The following is an 11,521-nucleotide window of genomic DNA, read 5'->3' as shown; positions in this document are numbered from 1 at the left end:
ATTGAATCTGAGAAGTAGCTTTATTGTCCTATATACTCAAATGTCACAGATCGGGCCATTTCAGGTACAGAGGTACCCAGGTTAAGATTCTTAAGTACAAATTCTTGGTCAGATTGACAATTAGAAAAATAAAGAAAGAAAAGTTCCAGGATTATAGATCAGAGGAATAAGGGAGAACAATAAGCAAGAAATTCACCGTGATAGTTCACAGGAATAAATTTTAAAATATTAGTAAAAATTTCAGAATGTCAGTCCTTTTAACCCAGTTCATGCTGGCACCGAGCCTCCAGTCTGAGCCTTAACTCCTGACCATGCCAGGCTTCACTTTGAGCCTCTCGAGGCCGGGAGACTGCTCTGGAATCACCTCAAGGCCAGAGGCCCATGCTGAGGGCATGTCAGCCAATGGATCACCTTGCCAGGCCTACACTGAGGCTGGACATTCAGGGCATCACCGAGAAGAAAGAAGCCAAAATAGGGAAAACAAAACAGAAAAGAAATGGACAGAGTTGACAGGTCCTACTCCTCAGCCTAAGACTCAGGCGAGGAGGAATTTGTTCTGAGACTTAAGAGTCTCTGGTATTCATGGAGTCATCGAGCTCTACAGCACAGAAACAGACCGTTTGGTCCAATTGTCCCTGCCAACCAAATATCCTAAACTGATCTAGTCCGATTTGTCAGCATTTGGCCCATATCCCTCCAAACCCTTCCTATTTATATACGCATCCGCATTCCTTTTAACTGTCATTGTACCCACTTCCACCACTGGAGTCAGGCTCACCGGTCTATAGTTCCCTGGCTTTTTCTTACCACCTGTCTGAAATAACGGCACTGCGTTAGCCAACCTCCAGTCTGCTGGCAACTCGCACATGGTTTTTGATGATACGAATACCTCAGCAAAGGGCCCAGTAATTTACCCGAGCTTCCCACAATGTTCTGGGTTACACTTGATAGGTCCCAGGGACTTATCCACCTTTATACATATTAAAACCTCCGGCACTTCCTCTGTAATATGGACTGTTTTCAGGAAATCACTCTTTATTTCCCCAGGTTCCCTAGCTTCCACGTCCTTCTCCAGGGGAAATACTGATGTGAAATATTCATTTAGCATCTCACCCACCTCCTGCAGTTTCACACACAGACGGCCTTTTTGATCTTTAAAGGACTCTACTATCTCCCTCGTTACTGTTTTGCCCTTATTATTGTTATAGAATCTCTTTGGATGCTCTTTAACTGCACTTGCCAAAGCCATTCCATGTCCCTTTTTTGCACTCGTGGTTTCCCTCCTAAATATATACTTATTGCCCCTATGCTTGTTCAGGGAGTCACTCAATCCCAGCTGTCCAAACCCAATATATGGCTCATTTTTCTTAACCGGACCCTCAATTTCTCTATTCATTCGGCATTCCTGGCACCTCCCAGCCCGACCCTTCACATTACCATCAACAAACTGTCTCTGGACTCTCCTTAACTATTTTTTAAAGGAGTCCTGATTCCCAATCTTTACCTGCAAATAATCTCTCCCAGTCAAATTTTGAAAGTAAAAACCCTGAAGAAACTGCGGATGTTTAAATTGGAAACAAAAGCTGAAATTGCTGGAAAAGTCTGACAGAATCTGTGGAGAGAAAGCGGTGTTTGCGTTTCGGATCGAGTGACACTCCTTCAGAGTCTAGGAAGGGTCACTCGACCTGAAACGTTAACTCTGATTTCTCTCAACAGATGCTGCAACACCTGCTGAACTTTACCAGCGATTTCTGTTTTCGTAACTTTTGAAAGTTCCTGCCTAATTCCATCAAGATAGGGCTTTTTCCAATTTAATTTTTTGATCAATCTGTCCTTTTCCAGAACTATTTTAAAACTATAGAATTATGATCACTTTCCCAAAGTACTCCCTTACTGTGACCTCAATCATTTCACCTGCCTTATTCCCAATAGGTCAAGTTTTTCTCCTCTTGTACATCCATCCACATCGTGAATAAGAAAGTTTTCTTTCACACATGCAATAAGTTCCTTCCCATCCCACCTCTTAACACTGTGCCAGGCCCAGCCTATGTTTGGAAAGTTAAAATCCGCAACCATTACAAACCTATTATTCTCACAGATATCTGAGAATTCCTTCGATATTCTCAATTTCCCGTTGATGACTGGGGGTGACTTTTGTACAATCCCAACAAGATGGTCACCCCTTTCTTATTTCATAGTTCAACCCAAATAATTTCCTTGGGCAAACTCCCAGAAATCCTCCGTAAGTACTCGCTAAGTACAGCCATAATGTTATCCCAAACCAAAATCACCATTCCCCCATATAATAAAATGTGAGGCTGGATGAACACAGCAGGCCAAGCAGCATCTCAGGAGCACAAAAGCTGACGTTTCGGGGCTAGACCCTTCATCAGAGAGCCATTCCCCCATTCCCCCTCCTCTCTTTCCTCCCAAACAAACAATACTGTTTAATCCTGCTGTCAAATTTAAGCCCTTTAATAAATTCCCAATATGTGCCAATATTTAACCCCAATCCGGAGGTCTAATTTTGAGTATTAACCTATTTAATCCTTTTTATAAAATCTTACTGATGCTTTCTGAAAGTCTAAACATATTACTTGCATGAGGGAAGCAGCAGGGACCTGAGGGGCAATATTTTCATACAGAGGGTGGATTGCATGTGGAATGAACTGCCAGAGGAAGTGGTACAGACAACTACAGCTGAATTCTGCTTCTACATTTGTAAGACATTTGGACAGTTACCCAAAGAGGAAAGCTTCAGAGGGGGATAAAGGCAAATGAGGATAGTACAGTTTGGGAAACTTGGTCGGCACGGACAAGTTGGACTGTAGGGTCTATTTCTATGCTGTATAACTCTGTGACTCTCATAAATGCTCTAAGTTGAATGTTTATATTACTACGTTTCATTATTGGAACTAGTAGATTTTCGTGCAATCCTGAAGTGAAAATATTAAAAGCAAACTTGCTTTCAGTAATGTATGTTTCCCATGGCCTGATATAGATGTTTGCAAAAATCTGAGCTCAGACATCCTCACCAAAAGATTTAACTTGGCTGCAGTGGCAAATGTGATGTGTCCTGTTCTGCAGGGAAACCAGGTAATTGCTTACGTTGTGAAGATGACCCATGGCAGCTGATATGGGGGATTTTCTCAATAGTTCCAACATGAGAGTATTGATATAATCTCAGCTGCATCACGCTTGGCAGTCATCAGCATAGTTTCAGAACACAAATGGCAGGTTCATTAACGTAAATTGTGGTATTTATCAAATCAGATGATCACAATATGTTTGATAATGTTACTCAACCAGTTTCTGCTCATTACTGAATTACTCAGCAAGGCTCCCTGTCCGTACCACTTTAATATTTTATATAAAGTGGAAATTATTCTTCAAGGTTAGTGGTGGAATTCCGCATCTTATAACTTCTGCATACTGACCTCTGTTTAGAGCATTAGCTAAATCCCTGGTCATGATGCTTTGCTCACAAGATTTTCATCAAAATGTTGTTTGATGCTCATTGCTTATTCCCTTTTCTAAAAAGGAAAGCTGCATGTTTATTTTTGCAGTGACTGAGCTCTGAGGTGGTGAGGCTGTTTTATCGGAAAATGCATCTAGGACCAAAGCAGGGCGAAGGAAATGTTAGCTGAAATGTTCGTTTTGTCGCTTCACAGATGTTGTCTGAGTATTTCCAGCATTTTCTGTTTTCCCCAATTTCCCCACATTCTGATTTCCTGCTTCTGTAGTATTTTGCTTTAATTTCATTTAGGTTGAGTTAGCCTGTGAAATACATGATTAACTTTTACATATTAACAAAAATACTGTCCCAGTAGGATCAAACAGCTTGGAAAACATTAGTCTTTCAACAGCAGACCCTTAACTATTGAAACAGCCATTCTTCATCCCTGTTAAATTTCTGTTGAAATATGCAATTCACAACAAGCAGAATATTCAGTTCTTCACACAGGGTTGGTTTGGCCCCTATAGTGATTATGTGTAGTGAATGAGAATTGAAAACCAAAAGTAATTTGGAAGAGGATTGCATTGTAGCAGCACATATTGTACATTTCCGCAGAGATAGCTAAAACAGTTGGAGCAGCAAACAACATATTTTATGATGAAGGCTTGAAACGTAAATAGGATTCGATGCAGCTAAGTCAGGCTCCACATGGTTTACATAGAACATGGAACATTACAGCACAGTACAGGCCCTTCGGCCCTCGATGTTTGTCTCTGTCCTGTCCACAGTTAGTTGCTATTGAAATATACTGCATGGAAAAAAAAAACTAATAGTCCAGGAGTCTGCAGCATGTTCTAAACAGTTTAGTTTCCTGGATGACCTCCTGATGTTTACCTTTAGAATCCCAAATTGGTCCTGTGGGAATTGTGGTACTGTCAACTAGACTGAGAACTGGAAAATACATCTTTTCAGTTTCTAACAGAATGTAGGAACACGAGTGAGCTAGTCAGACCCCTAAGCCTGCTCTGTCATTCAATTAGAGCATGTTTCATCGTCTACAGTAAAGATCCATTATCCCTTGATGCCATCAGTGTACAAACATCTTTCCATTTTTGTCTTGAGTGTGCTTAATGTCTGAGCTTCCGTAACACACTGTGGTATAGAATTCTAAAAATTCAGCAAGCTTTGAGTGAAGAAATTCTTCATACCGTGGTCTTAAATGGCCCATCTCTTATTCTGAGATTATATCCTCTGCCTTTAGCCTTGCCAGCTAGAAGAAACATTTTATCTGCATGCATGCTGACAATCTCCATGAGATTTGTATTCGTTTCAATGAGATCTCCAAGCATTCATCGAAACACGAGAGAATATTTATTTTTGGTCATTCACGGGATGAGGACATCGCTGGTGAGACCAGCATTTATTGCCCATCCCAAATTGTCCAGAGGACAATAAAGAGTCAACCACATTGCTGTGGGTCTGGAGTCACGTGAAGGCCAGACCAGGTAAGGATGGCAGTTTCCTTCCCCAAAGGACATTAGTGAGCCAGAATCATTTTCCCAACAATTAACAATGGATTCGTAGACATCATTAGATCCTCAATTCAAGATTTTTATCGAAATCAAGTTCCACCATCTGCCATGGCGCATGGTAGGATTTGAACTGGGCCCCCCAGAACATTACCTGGGACTGTTGGTTAATAGTTCAGCAATAATACCCACTAGGCCTTCACCTCCCCCAGGGAGGTCAGCTTCCTCAATCTATCCTCATAAGACACACACACCATCACAAGAATTAGTCTGCTGATCCTTCATTGCACTGTCTCTACTTATCCTTTGTTGGAGAAGGAGCCCAAAACTGTGCACACTACAGTCTCACCAATGCCCGAAACAGTTGCAGCAAGATGCCTCAAGTCCTGTGCTTAAATCCCATTGTGATGAGGGCCAATGGTTTATCTTCCCAACAGCTTGCTGTACCTGCTGCTAACTGGGAGGCTCAAGATAGCCAGGTCCTTATAGACAGCAACACTTCTCAACCTTTCACTATTTAAGAAAGACTCTGTCTTTCATTTTCCATCATTCCAAAGTGGAAAATTTCACATTACATTCCAATTGCCGTGTCCTTACCAAGTCACATAAACTGTCCAAATCCCATTCAGATTCCCTTCTCAACTTCACTTAGAAGCATTAATATAAAAGTAATCCAACTTCAAATGGCTGTGTGTATATACTACACTGTGGCTCTTTGTGACAGATATAAGTAAATCTGTGTTGGTTTTATGCAACCTTTCGATGCCATATACCAGAGCCAGTCCTAAGAAGATCAGTGTTCTGTCTATTTGATGTGGATACAAATGGAATCACATGTACAACCACTAGGAAAGCCACAACTCTCCAACTTTCCAGTTCAACAACCCCAGCCTGTTTCAATCCCTTTGGGAATGGCACCACCTCATAAAAAATGACATCAGACTATTAAAATATTGTACGGGTAAAGTCTTGCAATGAAAATTTGGCAGAATGAAACAGTTAATGGTCTGTAGTGTTGGCTGGTCAGAGAAAGCTTCAAGTGAACCAGGTAACTCAATACAGTTTGGAAGTAGGCTATTCGGCCCATCGAATGTACACCGACATTCTGAAGATCCCTGAACCACCTGCGTTGCCCATGTCCACACCACCTAACTTGCATATCTTTGGGGGAAACTGGAGCACCCAGAGGAAACCCACACAGACAGGAGGAGAATGTGCAAACTTCACACAGTCACCTGAGGCTGGAATCAAACCTCAGTCCTTCTCCGACACCATATTGATATCCACTTAAATCTTGATAAACCTAACTAAAATGTTCAGGGAAGTCATAACACAGTTCTGGAGCAGGTGGGGTTTGACCGCAGTACTCCAGGCTCAGAATTCAGGACACTACCACCATGGTTTCACTTTCTGATCGACAATATAAGTAGCTAAAGGCACAACAATAAAACAAATCATCTTAAACTTGAAGGGATTGTGCACTTTGGGATTAATCACGAACTTGTGAAAATGTAAAGTTTCTCAGTGACTTTGTGTACAATGCAACTAGTTAATCCTTGGAAATTGACCTACGGTCATATGTCAGAGCTATTTTAATGCCTGCATTTCGAAGTTGCAATGCAGTTCAAACTGTGTTTTGCCTGTCAATGTTCCAAAGCCGGAATTGATGTAATCACAGGAGGGGAACTCTTGCAGTTTGTAAGAGAGGGGAAACTGGAAATAGGAAATTTTCAAAATCAATATGATCAGTTCTTTAAAAATACATTTAAACCTAATTTGACTGGGAAGCCAAAAATTCCAGCTGTAAATTTAATGCAAACACTAAGAAGTCGCAGGCAGCAATATTAGACAGTTCTGAAATGAAAATTACAATTGATGAGCTTTCCATTTCAAACTGTTTGAAGATATTTCTCTGATAGGCATAGGTAATGGAGAACTAGTGGATGTGGTACATATGGATATTCAGAAGGATTTTCCAAGAGATCGCACAGTGAGTTAGGAAATTGAAGCAAAGGGTGTAGGGAGGAACATATGCAAACTGAAAAGTGAAAGTTAGGTTTCCCTTCATTTGCAGGATATTGGAATACAGCAATAATGATGTCTTGCAGCAGTTCCATAGAATGTTGGTGAGACGGTACTTGAAGTATTGTTCCAGTTTTCTGAGAAAGAATATACTGAACAATGAGGAAATGCAGTGGGTATTCTCGAGATTACTCCCACAGATGGCAAAATTGTCTGATCAGAAAACTCATTCTGTGTTTTCCAAGTTTAAAAGAGTGAGAGTGATCACAGTGAAACTGAGAAAATTCACACAGACGGGACTGACTAACACAGGGGCATGGAGAACAGCAAGCAGGTGAGATGAGGGAGAATCCGAAAATATTCCACATGTACATCAAGTGGAATGGAATAATCAGGGAACAAATAGGGCCCACCAGAAACAAAGGGAAAATCTGTGTGTGAAGCTGGAGAACAATGATAGATGACAATTTCACACCTGTTTTAATTGGGAGAAGGAGGATTCAGGGACAGAATTCAAGAAGATGAACTGTGAAGCCCTTTAGCAGATGGATATATGATGCAAGCAGTGATTGATGGTTTTGGCAGGTACAAAATTGTACAAATCCCCAAACCTGGCTGATTTGCAACAGAGGAAGCTGTCAAAGACAGGAGAGGGAAACCCCGATCCAGACTTATAAGAGATAATGGGAACTGCAGATGCTGGAGAATTCCAAGATAATAAAATGTGAGGCTGGATGAACACAGCAGGCCAAGCAGCATCTCATGTGCTCCTGAGATGCTGCTTGGCCTGCTGTGTTCATCCAGCCTCACATTTTATTATCCCAGATTTATAAGAATCGCCGCAGGGAGGCATCAGAGGATTGGAGAACAGCTAGTACCTCTTTACAGGAAGGTGTGCAGAGATAGACTGGGCAATAATAGACCAGCGAGTATCAGATCAGTGTTAGGGAAACAGTGGGAGAAAATAGGAAAGCAAAAAAAAAATGTTCTGCATTTAGAGAGACAAGGTTTGATCAGGGATAGTCAGGATGACTTTATTAGCGGGAAGTCATGCCTAACAAATTTCATTGATTTCTTTCAAGATGATCACTTATATGGTTTTTCAGCAAGGCCTTTTGACAAAGCCCCACATGGGAAACTGATAAAGAAAGTAAAACGCAATGGTATCAATGGTAATTTGGCAAGTCACATTCAAAATTGTCTTAATGGCAGGAGACAGGGGATGGTGTGAGAAGGCTGTTTATATTACTGGAGATCAGGCCCTTGATGAAACCATATCTCAAACATTGTGCAGTGTTGTGTGCAGTTTTGGTCTCCTTGCCTCATTAAGGATAAACCTTATATTGAGGGAGCACAGCGAAGGATGACCAGACCGATCTATGGGATGACAGGCTCATTGTTTGAGCTGAGTTCGAGTCAAATCAGCCGAAATTCCATGAAGTTTAGGAAAATGAGTGAACATCTCAGTGTAATGCATTAAGTTCTCTCAGAGTGAGACAGTTTGGAAGCAGGGAGAATAATGCCCTTGGCTGGGACGTCTAAAATAAGGGGCCACAGTATTAGGTACAGGCAGGCCACTGTACAACAAGATAAGCATTAATGTCTACATAAAGAAACTGGTGAACTTTGGGAACACTCTGTCACACAAGGCTGTAGAAGCCAGGCACTGAATATAAATATGGATTTCTAGACACTAAATGGCAGAGAACAGAAGTATGAGAAAGAGTATCAGCGTCATTATGTTGAGTGGTGGAGGAAAATCAATCGAATGAAGGAATTACTACAGTTCCTAATTAATATTTTTTCCCCAATGATTAATCACAGTGAGGGATATGTGTACTGTGTGAGAGAAGTGCATTGAAGAGATGTTCAGACATGAACTAGATTGTGGAACACTAAATGGGTTGAATGGCCTTGTCCTTTCCCGATATTTCTGTGCCACCCATGGGAAAGCTCTTTAAATGTTCTCACAAGCTGTCAGATATCAGGAAGGAGGCCTGTGTATGTTCAACACAACAGTGTTTCTTTGTCCCTTTTCCGATGCCGCGGCTGGGTGTTCCATCCGATTTTATCCTTTAAGGCATCAGAGCAGTTTGATGCAATTGAGTCCCTTGCTTGGCTGTTCCAGAGAACATTGAAGTGTTCATCACATGTCTGTGTGTCTGGAGAGGCTTTTCGGCCAGATTAGCACAACGTGGTAGATTTACATCCTGAAAGTGTGTTGGTGAAGCAAATTGATGTTTCCAATCGATATTGGCTTCAAGGTCACTTTTACTGACACCAGATTTGAGATTTAGATATTTTGTTAATTGTTTTTAACATCCCCCAGCTACCAAAGCATTAGCCTGGTCTGGATTAGAAATCCAGGGATATTTCCACAACAGCACCATCTCCACATGGGGAACTATCAGAAACCACACTGGGCAGGTTATTTCTGTGCTGCCTGACAGCTCTGTCAAAAACAACTTCCAACAATTCGACCACCCTGATGAGACTGAGGGTGTGGCAGTTGGTCAGATTGTAACTATTCTCCTCTTAGGGGACTGGGCACAGCTGAGTGAATGTCCACATTGCCAGGTAGGTGTCACAGTTGTGGCTGGAATGAAACAGCTTCCCCAGGGGCACGGCTTGTTGTGCAGCACAAGCCTTCAGTCCCATTGCAGGAACGGCAACAGGGCCAGTTATCTTCTTCGTGTCTTTACTTTATCATTATCTTTTCTCTTGGTATCATGTGCCGCGAATCTAATTGTTTGAAGACTGGCTTCTGTGATTTTGTGGACGTCATGGTGCCGGTGGGGTGAATCATCAACTCGATACTTCTGGCTGAGGAAGGTGGGGATACTACATCCTTGAAGTTGCACTGATGTGCAGGGCTGTTCCATTATTTAGGATGGGGATATTTCTGAAACCCTCTCCTCCAGGGAGTTGTATAACTGACCATGCAGATGGGCTAAAAGCCCTCCGCTTCATCCTCTCCCACTGGCCCAACCAGTTATCTACCTAACCAAACTTGTCCTTACCCTTAACAAATTCTCCTTCAACTCCTCACACTTCCTACGGATGAAAGGGGTGGCCATAGGTACCCGTATGGACTCAAGCTATGCCTGCGACTTTGTGGAATACATGGAACAGTCCCTCTTCCACAGCTACACTGGCCCCATTCCCACCAATTCCTCCATTACATCGATGCCTGTATTAGCGCTGCCTCGTGCTCCCACAAGGAGATTGAAATGTTCATCCACTTTACTAACACCTCTCACCCAACATTAAGCTCACCTGAACCATCTCTGATACCTCTCTCTCCTTCCTGGGCCTCTCTGTCTGCATCTGGTAAGTGCCTGGAAACTGATATCTATTTTAAGCCCACCGACTCCCACAGCTCCCTATAATATTCTGCTTTTCACCTGCCTTCCTGCAAGAATGCTATCCCCTATTCCCAATTCCTTCACCTCCACCACATCTGCTCCCAAGATGAGGCGTTCCAATCCCGGGCATCCCGGATGTCTTTGTTTCTCAAGGAGTGCAATTTCACCCCCACAGTGGTTGAAAATGACCTCAACCACATCTCTTGTGTTTCCCACACCTCAGCCCTCACACCCCCTCCATGCAATAAAAACAAAGACAGAATTCCCCTTGTCCTCACGTATCACCCCATCAAATTCCAGATCCGATGCATCATTTTCCACCACTTCAACCATCTACAATCTGATCCTACACCCAAGGATATATTTCCCTCCCCGTCCTTTTCTCCCTTGCGGAGGGGCCGCGCTCTCCATGATTCCCTCGTCTGCTCCACACTCCCCACTCGCCCGACCACCATTGGGACCTTTCCCTGCAGCCACGGGAAGTGCTACACCTGCCCTTACACCTCCCCCATCACCTTTATCCCAGACCCAAGAAAACCTTCCACATTAAACAGATATTCACCTGTACATCCGCTAATGTGGTTTATTGTATCCGCTGTTCCCGGTGTGGCCTCCTGTACATCGGGAAAACCAAAAGGATGCTTGGAGACTGCTTTGTGAAGCACCTACGCTCCCCCCTCATTGACCAACCCCGACCCCCATTTCCTACCGACACTCACCTCACCTCTACTAGCCTCATCCCCGCCACCCTGACCTGTCCATGTTCCCTCCCACCTACCCGCCCCCTCCTCCTCACTGACCAACCCACGTCACACCTCCCCACCTACACTCACCTTTACTGGCTTCATCCCCGCCTCCTTGACCTGCCCGTCCTCTCTCCACCTATCTCCTCCACTGATTCCATTCTGTCGCCACCTCCCCCTCTCTCTATTTATTTCAGAGCTCTCTTCCCCTCCTTTCTGAAGAAGGATCTAGACCCGAAATGTCAGCTTTCCTGCTCCTCCGATGCTGCCTGGCCTGCTGTGTTCATCCAATTCCACACCATTTTAACTCAGACTCCAGCATCGGCAGTTCCTGCTGCCCCCATCACCATTCATGACTGGTTGTAGCAGGATAGTTGGTCTGTTGATCTTGCAATCATTCCATCC

This window comes from Stegostoma tigrinum, chromosome 11 (assembly GCF_030684315.1).
Source record: "Stegostoma tigrinum isolate sSteTig4 chromosome 11, sSteTig4.hap1, whole genome shotgun sequence".
Taxonomy (NCBI): domain Eukaryota; kingdom Metazoa; phylum Chordata; class Chondrichthyes; order Orectolobiformes; family Stegostomatidae; genus Stegostoma; species Stegostoma tigrinum.
The sequence above is the reverse complement of the archived record's forward strand: the minus strand, read 5'-3'. Positions refer to the sequence as shown.